Raw genomic sequence first — 10,992 nt, 5'->3', positions numbered from 1 at the left:
CAGTAGTGTGCACGTCCCGCGTGAGAGAAGAGGAGCGGAAAGAGGCTGCAGCTCCGGTCTCTCGGTGCCATCTCAGCACAACCTGGTTGTCAACATTTAGCAATAGAAAAATAGCAGGCGGGGTGGTGGGAGAGGCAAGGATCGCAGGAAGCTGGGGAGCAGCCGGCAGTCCGACGAGCAGGGCATTCAGTTCACAAGCAACAAATTGCACCATAATTTTTGTGGCCCAAAGGCAACGCCCTCTGCATGCACTTTCCCAGTTCAACTCCAGAACCGCCGGTATGATCTACTGTTATTCTCTGTGTGGAGGAAGCGAGCTCAGTGCAGAGGAGCAGAGGTTAAAGAACACAGATCTGAGAAAACGAAACCAAAGACACTCTTATCTCCCAGTGCTTGGCACGGCTCAAACCCTCCAGGAGTAAGACCTCGGCCACAACCAAACGATGTCGTTTTATCTGAGATCAAGGACCCCATTGGCCGCTTGGTTGGTGTCCTCTGGGCGGCTGAGAGGCCAAGATGTGGAATCCTGGCTGCCAGCTCCAGGGGCTGCAGGAGGCGAGGAATCACACCCGGCGTCCGGGGAAGCTTCGCGGCCTGCGGGGAGGCCCCGTGACGGCAGTGGACACACTGCACTAGGCAGAGCGGCCTTTGGGATCTGACACACACACAGTGCTGTGTCCGCCGTCCCGGCAGCTTCTCCTCGCTCTGACCCCTCCTCTGCTCCACTGGGCAGCTCTGCGGCAGCCCTGCGGGCACCACAGTGAAGCACAAGAGGGGTGGGCAAGGGCAGAGGGCTGCACGGACCCCTGGCAGCTCTGTGGCACTTTCTGCCCCTTCCCGCCCTTCCTGGGTACACCAAGAGTATAGCGCATCAGAAATCCATGGTGGAGGAACCCTGAGGGACCACACACAGACACACTGTGCACACGTAGTACACACAATGTTATACATAGAACCCACACAGACTCACTGTGTACACACAGACACACTGTGTACACACAGAACACACACACACACACAGTGTATATACATAGAATGCACAGACATACTGTGTATACACAGAACACACACAGACACTGTGTATACACATAGAACAGAGAAACACTGTGTATATAGATACAATACAAAGAGACACACAAACACTGTATATGTACATATAGCCCACACACACTGTGTACACACAGAACACACACAGACACACTGTGTATATACACAGAACACACACAGACACACTGTGTACACACAGCACACACAATTTATATACATAGAACCCACACAGACTCACTCTGTACACACGGCACACAGACACACTGTGTAAACACAGAACACACATACAGTGTATATACTTAGAACACACACAGACATACTGTGTATATACAGAACATACACAGACACTGTGTATACGTGGAACACACATACAGTGTATACAAGTAGAACACACACAGACACACTATATATACAGAACACACTGTGTGTATACATAGAAGACACAACACACTGTATATACATGGAACACACACACACGCTGTGTATACACATAGAACAGAGAAACATTGTGTATATAGATATAATACACAGAGACACACAGATAAACGCTGTATATGTACATATAATACACACAGACACACTGTACTGTGTATACAGAAATGACACACAGGCACACTGTGTACACACAGAACACACACACTGTGTACACACAGCACACACACAGTGTATATACATAGAACCCACACAGACTCACTGTGCACACACAGCACACAGACACACTGTGTACACACAGCACACACACAGTGTATATACACAGAACGCACACAGACTCACTGTGCACACACAGCACACAGACACACTGTGTACACACAGCACACACACAGTGTATATATATAGAACCCACACAGACACACTGTGCACACACAGCACACAGACACACTGTGTACACACAGCACACACACAGTGTATATACATAGAACCCACACAGACTCACTGTGCACACACAGCACACAGACTCACTGTGTACACACAGCACACACACAGTGTATATACATAGAACCCACACAGACTCACTGTGCACACACAGCACACAGACACACTGTGTACACACAGCACACAGACACACTGTGTACACAGCACACACACAGTGTATATACACAGAACCCACACAGACTCACTGTGCACACACAGCACACAGACACACTGTGTACACACAGCACACACACAGTGTATATACATAGAACCCACACAGACACACTGTGCACACACAGCACACAGACTCACTGTGTACACACAGCACACACATACAGTGTATATACATAGAACCCACACAGACTCATGTGCACACACAGCACACAGACACACTGTGCTGTGTATACAGAAACAACACACACAGCACCCATGCCTTCCTCAGAACGCCGGCAGGCCCCTGTGCCCGCTCTGTCTGCCAGACCGGGAGTACGTCTACATCACGGTGGGGGAGGCGCCCGTTCAGAAAGTTTACAGAATTGCTCAGAGGCACACAGCTGCTAAGCCAGGGAGCCTGGATGTGTCCCAAGTTTTCTCTGAACCCAAACACCAGAGACAGCAGCAGCACACAGGAGGCGTTGCCCTTAAACGGCGGGTAGCTCTGCGCATCAGTTTCCCTTCCCACAGGGAGCAGTGAGCCTGGGACCTGCCAGGCCAGCACAGGCCCGAGTCAGGCCACAAGCCTGACCGCTCCCCAGCCCTCCCTCCTCCACTCTTGTCTCCTTGAATAAAATTAGCACTCTTTTCCCTGCAAACACAAATGCTAAGCGCTCACTGCTGGAATGATCTGTATGTATATGGAATAGAGAGAAGGAAGCAAAACTTGTCCCCGCCCCCTTCCACAGCAGGGATGAGGCCCGCCCTCTGCTCCCTGCTGACTGGCCTGCAGACGCCTGCCTAGCCAGGTGCACTGTTCTGTCTTACCAGGCTGGGCTTGCTCCCCACTGCCACACTGACGTTTCCCGTCCACAGGGTTCAGCCCACATCATCACTTCCATGGCCACACTGATTCACAGCCGGGATCTATAAGACATACACGAGGAGTCTTAAGAAAGATTGTGGGCCGTCGCCACAGCTCACTAGGCTAATCCTCCACCTGCGGCGCCGGCACACCAGGTTCTAGTTCTGGTCGGGGTGCCTGATTCTGTCCTGGTTGCCCCTCTTCCAGTCCAGCTCTCTGCTGTGGCCTGGGAGGGCAGTGGAGGATGGCCCAGGTGCTTGGGCCCTGCACCCGCATGGGAGACCAGGAGAAGCACTGCTTCGGATCAGCACGGTGCACCAGCAGCAGTGCACTGGCCACAGTGGCCATTTCTCTCTGTCTCTCTCTCTCTCAACTGTCCACTCTTCCTTTCAAAAAAAAGAAAAAAGAAAGAAAGATTGTGGGGCGCCGGTGCTGTGGCGCAGTAGGTTAAAGCCCTGGTCTGATGCGCCGGCATCCCATTTGGGCGCCGGTTGTAGTCCCAGCTGCTCCTCTTCCAATCCAGCTCTCTGCTGTGGCCTGGGAAAGCAGCAGAGGAAGGCAGTACATGGGCTCCTGCCTCTCAAGGGGAGAACCGGATGAAGCTCCTGGCTCCTGGCCTCCACCTGGTCCAACTCTGGCTATTGCAGCCATTTGGAGAGTGAACCAGCACACGGAAGATCCCTCTCTCCGTATCTCCCTCTTTTTTCTCTCTAACTCTGCCTTTCAAATGAATTTTTAAAAAATCTTAAAGAAAAGCGACTTGTGGAGTTCAGATTTTTTGCACAAAAATAAACACCGTGTAATTGCATCTGTCCACGGACTTTTTGAAGTACCTTGGATCTTCTCTTTCTGCAGACACTGAGGCGGAAGCCACTCTCAGTAGCGTTTGCCTCCACACCAAGTGTTAACTGAAGGCTGCCCCGCGCCATGCAGGCACCAGGCCCTGCAGGACACGTCAGCAGTCCCTGGAGGACAGAAGGAGTGAAGACACAGGGAGGGCGCTGCGTGGGCTCCCGGGGCGCCGGCACCACCTTCCTTGGCAAGGCGAGCGATTGCCCCCTTAGAGCACCTTAGAGCCAGTGCGGGTGAAAGATCCGTCAGTTCCACAGCCTTCAGAAACACGAGCTCAGGTTGCGCTCCATACACAGAGCAGAGCAGGGGACTGTGGCCTTCCTCTACTCTCTCCCTCTCCCTCTGTGTGTGTGTGTGTGTGTCTTCCTCTCCTGTCGCTCCCCGTCTTCGTGGAGGAACGACACAGGACCCTGCGCTGTTCTTTCGTCTGCTCGGCCCTCCCCGGGTTTGCTGCTGGTTCTTCCCGGGTTGGCTACTATCCCTTCCACCTCCGTGGAAGGGCAGTTCCCCCTGGCCACATTCCCCACTTCCGCAGGGGAGCGGCACACTGCCGGCCGGCTCTCTCGGGGGCTGCACAGGTGTTCCCTCAGATGTTCCCCTTAGATGTTCCTGGTGAATGCCGTCTCTCTCCTCCTTTATAGTCCTCCTCCGCCAATCCTAACTCGGCTGCCCACACGCCGAGTACGCTGCTCTCCTCCAATCAGGAGTAGGTCCTACAGTTTATTGGTTGAACTGGAGGCAGCTGCGTAGAAGCTGTTTTCTCCTCTCCCAGCGCCATATTGTGGGAGAGCAGATGCATAGAATAAGTCTTAATTCCAGTAACTCAGTCTAGTCCTGGTTGCTCCCCACATCTCCAACTCTACCTTTCAAATAAATAAATCTTTAAAAAAAAGTAAAGGACAAAGAAAGGTGAAATATGCAAAGTACAATATTGCCAACAACCAGCTTCCCACGCTGGGAACTGGAAATTTAGTAGTTTGTCATGTTTGCTTTCATTTTCATGTTTGCTTTTCAAACTTAAATGACTACATCTGCAATTTCTGTATATTGGATTGTGATTTCAATAACCTTCCTGCAACAAGCAACAACGACAATAACCCACCTGGAGTCCAGGGACGCACCTGCAGGGATCAGAAATGGAAGGATTATGGCCCCAGTCGCCCTCATGGTGACCTCCCAGAGAGGGCAAGGCAGGGCCTGGGCTGGGAGCGAGGGTAAAGAGGGCTGTCCAGGCTCCACAGCACCGAGTGTGGCACCGCCCGTTGCCTGCATCCTTGTGGCGTCCACGTGCAAACCGCAAGTTCTGTGGGCGACTGGCTGGCAGGGTCATCCGGCCTTTGTCGCCACTCTCAGGCTGTGTGGCCGTGGCAACAGCTGTCGTGGGTGGGTGCTGGTGCCTCCCCCACCAGTGTCCAGGGCTCCAGCCTTCTCCCAGTGCTTTCTGCTGTCCCTCACACGCTGCGCACACAATGACCTCTCCGGTGGCCTGCTCATCTCTCATGGGACACCTGCTGAGCTCCTCCTCCCCAAACCCCCTCCCTGCACCCCCAGACCCACCCTCTCTTGCTCCCAGCAACTCCACCCCTGCAGAAGCCCCTGGGGCCCTCCTGAATACCATCACTCACATTGCAAATGTCCTTTTCTAAAAAAAAAAAGGAGGGGGCCGGTGCCGTGGTTCACTTGGTTAATCCTCCGCCTGTGGCGCCAGCATCCCATATGGGCACTAGGTTCTGGTCCCAGTTGCTTCTCTTCCAGTCCAGCTCTCTGCTGTGGCCTGGGAGGGCAGTGGAGGATGGCCCAAGTGCTTGGGCCCTGCACCCCATGGGAGACCAGGAGGAAGCACCTGGCTCCTGGCTTCAGATTGGCGCAGCGCCGGCAATAGCGGCCATTTGGGGGGTAAACCAACGGAAGAAAGACCTTTCTCTCTGTCTCTCTCTCTCTCACTGTCTAACTCTATCTGTCAAATAAAAAGAAGAAGAAGAAGACTTATCTATTTATTTGAGATACAGCATTTTAGAGATACAGGGAGAGACAGATCTTCCATCTGCTGACTCACTCCCCAGACGGCCACAACAACTGGGTCTGGGCCAAGACGAAGCCAGGAGCCTCAACCGAGTCTCCCACCTGGGTGCAGGGGCCTAAGCACTTGGGCCACCTCCAGTGTTTTCCCATTTGCATTAGCAGGGAGCTGGACAGGAAGTGGAGCAGCTGGGACATGAAGTGGCACCCATATGGGATGGTGGCTTCACAGGTGGAGGCTTCACCAGGATCGCCACAATGCCGGCCGGTGTGAATCCTTCTCTGTGTGTGAGAGAGATCTGGGAAGTCAAGGATGGCAGCTTGCTCATCTCAGCTGCCCGGCTCCAGCACGAGGCCTGCATGACTGTAGCTGAGTGGACCTTCCTTCTGTGGGTGTGTCTGGGCGATGCTGAGCCTGTGTTCATGCTTCTACCTGATGCCTTCCCATGCAGGTGGATGGCTTCCAGCTCCCTCCTCCCAGCCCAGAGATAAGGTGGACCCAGGGCAATGTACATCTGAGGACGGAAGCTGTGTTTCATAGGCCAGGGCTGGTGAGTGCTGTGTGTGGTGGTTGACCAGATGGCTGGCTCTCCGGAGGGGCTGATTGTACTATCCCTTTGATAACATTATCTTTCATTCACAGTTTATCTGCTTAAAGCAGGAACCCACCAGTCCCACAATGTACTGTGGTAGCCGCAAGGCCGCCCACAGATGCCCACGTGGGCCACTGGGGAGTACTCCAGCTTACCTCCCAACACTGCAGGTTCTAACAGGTAGACACAGGTGCTCTGATAGCTTCCCGCGGCGCCTTCTCTGGTACTCTGCTGACGACATGAGCAGTGAGAGGGCTCGGAGATGTCTTATCCTGTTGCACCCACAGCAGTGCTTGGCACCAGGTGGGTATCCGGGACCTGCCATGGAACAAACAAACCTTTGGGTGGAAATCAGCTTTTCATGAATTGTGCACAGCCATGGGAGCAGGAAATAACACCCATGGGTGCTGGCCGCCTGCAGCTGCAGCCGGAGCCTGCTTGCTCCCAACCAGGGCTTCCTACCAGCTGTGAGGGCCTCCAACAGCCTCCCCACTCCCCACAGCACCTGCTGAGTCGGGGTGACTTCCCCAAGAGCCAACAGAGGGGACAGAGTGGCTGGGGTCCAGCTTGGGGTCTTCAGATGTACCAGAGCTCACTAACAAAACCTTAACGCTTCCTGAGAAGGGTTAATTGTAAGGATATAAAGGCAGTAGTAGGAACGCTAGTCTTACTGTTTTCTTTTCAAAGATTTTATTTATTTATTTGAGTGATAGAGTTACAGACAGTGAGAGGGAGAGACAGAGAGATAGGTGTTCCATCCACTGGTTCACTCCCTAATTGGCTGCAATGGTTGGAGCTGCGCCGATCCGAAGCCAGGAGCCAGGAGCTTTCTCCGGGTCTCCCACATGGGTGCAGGGGCCCAAGGACTTGGGCCATCTTCTACTGCTTTCCCAGGCCACAGCAGAGAGCTGGATCAGAAGAGGAGTAGCCAGGACTAGAAGCGGGGCCTATAGGGGATGCTGGTGCCACAGGCGGAGGATTAACCTACTGAGCCACAGTGCCAGCCCCAGTCTTACTGTTTTAAAGATTTGTTTAGTTATTTGAAAAGCAAAGCAACAGAGAACAAGGGAGAGATGCAGAAAGAGAGATCTGCTATCCACTGGATCATTCGCCAAGTGGTTGCAACAACCAAGGTTGGGCCAGGCCAAAGCCAGGAGCCAGGAACCCCAACCTAGTCTCCCACACAGGTGGCAGGAGCCCAAGCACTCCAGTCATCTTCTGCTGCCTTCCCAGGTGAGTCAGAGGGAAGCTGGATCAGATGCAAGGTAGCTGGGATTCGAACTGGCACTCCGATGCAGGAAACTGGTGCACAAGCAGTGGGTTAACCTGCTGCGCCACAGCACAGCCCCACACGAGCTGCAGGAGCCGTAGCAGCACTAGTGGCACAGGCAGCAGTGCGGTCACAGCAGTAGTTGGGTAGCAGAGGCAACAGCAGTGGCAGCCGCAGCAGCAGCAGCAGTAGACACGCCAGCAGAAGCAGCGCCAGAGCAGTAACAGCACGGCAGGACCCCTCACCGCGACCTCCCATGTGGCCCGCACTGCAGGAGGTGCTATCTCACTGCACCCAGGATCACGCCTGTTGATCGCCCTTCACGGCTCCAGTTCCCCTAAACCGTGCCTGAGCTCCCCCGCTGGCTCCCGGCCCCTCGCAGCATCTGCCCCGCTGAGCCTCCCTCAGTGGCCCGCCGCACCAGGGCACAGCCTGCTTCCTTCTTCCGGGTCCTCAAAGGCACCGTGCCCACCCCTGCCCTTCCCAGCCCGACCCCACTGGCCTGCCCCCTCTCCTCCACACATCTGGGCTCCAGCCAGTCTCTCAGGCACGGCGCTTCTCCTGCTGGGACTGCCCCTTCGACTCTGTCTTCCTCTGCTCTGTGGAAACAAGAGCGGAACATGCTCAAAAAAGAAAAGAAAAAAAAGATGCGGGCCCATGAGGAGGCCACCACCACCACCACCTGAAAGAACGTCCACGGTGGGATGTGCAGCCCAGACAGAAATTATGTATTTGAGGTTTTTTTTTACATTTATGTATTTATTTGAGAGATAGTTATAGACAGAGGGAGGGAGAGACAGAGAGGTCTTCCATCCGCTGGTTCACTCCCTAAATGACCACAACGGCTAGAGCTGGGCTGATCCGAAGCCAGGAGCCACGGGCTTCTTCCTGGTCTCCAACACAGGTGTAGGGCCCAGGCATTTAGGCCATCCTCCCCTGCTTTCCAAGCCATAGCAGAGAGCTGGACCAGAAGAGGAGCAGCTGAGACTCAGACCAGTACCCATATGGGATGCCGGCACCACAGACAGAGGCGTAGCCTCCTATGCCACAGCCACAGCCCTTATTGAGGGTTCCCATTCACAGAATAAAAGTTCAAAAATTGCAAACCCAGGGAGAGAAGAGGATCCACCATATCCCTCTGGGGCCTGGCCCATAACGTGGCACGTAGCAGGTGCTGACTTAAGGAGAGCTGAGTGAGGCTGTGTTCTTGTTCTTCTACAGATGAGAGACGGAGCCAGAGAGGCAAATGCTGGGCTGAGGAGGTGCACCTCGCAGTGGGCCGGGCTGGAGCTGGAACTCAGCGAGCTCCGTCTCTAAGCTCTGCAGTTTTCACAACTGACTCCTAAAGGTGAGGACGAGACTCACTGGCTTCCTAGTTCTCGTCTCTCAGAGCGAATCAGGGAGCGGGACTGACTGGGCCGCCTTCCAAGCTCCCGAAGCCATTGCCACTTCCTTGTAAAGTTCACGGACTATTTGCGACACCTGATGGCACCTGAGCTGATGAATCTTTGTGAAGCCCCTCGTTTTCATGTCTCACAGTCGGAGAACCTGGCAGCACTGGGGCTATGTTTCTCAGAAGCGCAATTGGTTTGGGTGTTTTACCTGTGATCAGAACGACAATGCACGCTTCTCACTTTTTCATACTTGCTTCTAGATGCTTTGAGTGACGCATTTTTAGCAGGAGCCCTAAGGCCTCTCACACTGTGGTTCAGAGTCAGCAGTCCCCTAATGCCCTCGTGAGCAGTTCAATCCCTGGCCCTCAGCTGTCTGTAAATTTGCCGTGCACCTGCCAAAGACGTCTCGAGACTTCATGCCAGTGCTGCATGTCAAGTGCCAGGCAGCGAGGAGCCAGCTGATGCGATGCCCTGTGACCGTGCCCTGGCTCCTGGTTCTCCCGGTGCCTCAGCTCTTGGAGTCACTGTGCTCCTCTGGATCCTGCTTCCTGAAGAACTATTTTTAGAAAAATGAGGACAGAGGTTTGATTCCTGGTTTCAGGCTCCCCGGGCTGGCAGAAGCCGGAATTGCTGCAGAGCCACCGGCTCCTTGCCTGGCCACACACCAGAACTCTTCTTGCTACGTGGGAAAGAGCCGCCGAGGGGGCACCGCAAGGCACGCGCTGCTCGTCCTGCCGGGAACACCGGTGAGCTCCGACGCTGTCAGGAGCCATGACCTCACGAGCAAGCTGTCTGCCATCTGGGGACTGGCGCCTCTGGCAGACGGTGGGGGCTGGACCACAGTGCTGCCTGAGAAACAAATTCAGAGAGGTGAGGATGGGCTTCACGGAGGAGTGGTTGGTTCCAAGGCTTGAGCAGGGAAAATACCAACTGGACTGAGACATCGCATGAGCCAGAAAATACGGAAGGACTTGAAATAGAAAGCAGGGAACGGGACAGCCAGCCAGCAGGGGTTCCCGATGGACAACTCGGACAAAATAAACAACGAGAAGACTGGACTCCAATCCCAAGTGAAACAGACACCCAGGAGTCCGTACTCACGTAAACACGTAATTGAAGGGCAGAGGAGGAACGGTTTCTTTCTGTAGAATTCAGGTTCACGAATGAGGAAGGAATAGGGAAAACAAGCTGTCACGAATGACGCAGCAACTGCAAAAGCAAGACCGGCTGATGGTACTGAAATCACGGGGCAAAGCGCCGAGGGGAAAATGGCATTTTTATGGCCTCAGCTTATCTCCCCCAAGAGATGGACCAATTAGAAAGAGACAAGTGACCACTGTTAAGTAGGAAAACCCTACAGACAGCACCTGATCTGAGCACCTTGTCAGAAACAGCCACTTGTAGGACCTGTTGGGACCACATTTCCTCGCGGGACCCCCACCCACGATGCATTAACCCCAACACAATCACAGACTAACCCCCAACACAATCACAGACTAACCCCACTGGGAGACACTCTGCAAGCGAGCAAGTAGCTCTGTCCAGTGTCTCAGCGACACAGAAGGACCCGGGACCTGTCAGAGGAATTATTTAAAAACAATTCCAGGGGCTGGCGCTGTGGCATAGCAGGTAACCACCTGCAGTGCTGGCATCCCATATGGTGCTGGTTCAAGTCCCAGCTGCTCCACTTCCAATCCAGCTCTCTGCTATGGCCTGGGAAAGCAGTGGAAGATGGCTCAAGTGCTTGGGCCCCTGCACCCATGTGGGAGACCTGTAGGAAGAAGCTCCTGGCTCCTGGCTTCAGCTCAGCCCAGCTCCAGCCGTTGCGGCCACTTGGGGAGTGAACCAGTGGAGGAAGACCTTCTCTTTCTCTCTCTCTCTCTGTCT

The 10,992-nt window shown here is 54.1% G+C and overlaps 1 long non-coding RNA gene across 1 annotated transcript; it reads right to left on the bottom strand.

Annotated features, from left to right (window-relative positions):
• Nucleotides 1-1,734: 1,734 nt before the first annotated feature.
• Nucleotides 1,735-10,562, bottom strand: LOC127487834 (uncharacterized). Its single transcript, XR_007915087.2, has 3 exons — nucleotides 10,207-10,562; nucleotides 6,597-9,954; nucleotides 1,735-3,039 (listed from the first exon to the last, which is right to left on the bottom strand). It is a non-coding gene; the product is annotated as an uncharacterized lncRNA (long non-coding RNA).
• Nucleotides 10,563-10,992: the final 430 nt, after the last annotated feature.

Source organism: Oryctolagus cuniculus, chromosome 5, assembly GCF_964237555.1.
Source record: "Oryctolagus cuniculus chromosome 5, mOryCun1.1, whole genome shotgun sequence".
Lineage (NCBI taxonomy): Eukaryota > Metazoa > Chordata > Mammalia > Lagomorpha > Leporidae > Oryctolagus > Oryctolagus cuniculus.
Note: the sequence above shows the minus strand (reverse complement) of the source record. Positions and strands in the feature narration are given on the sequence as shown.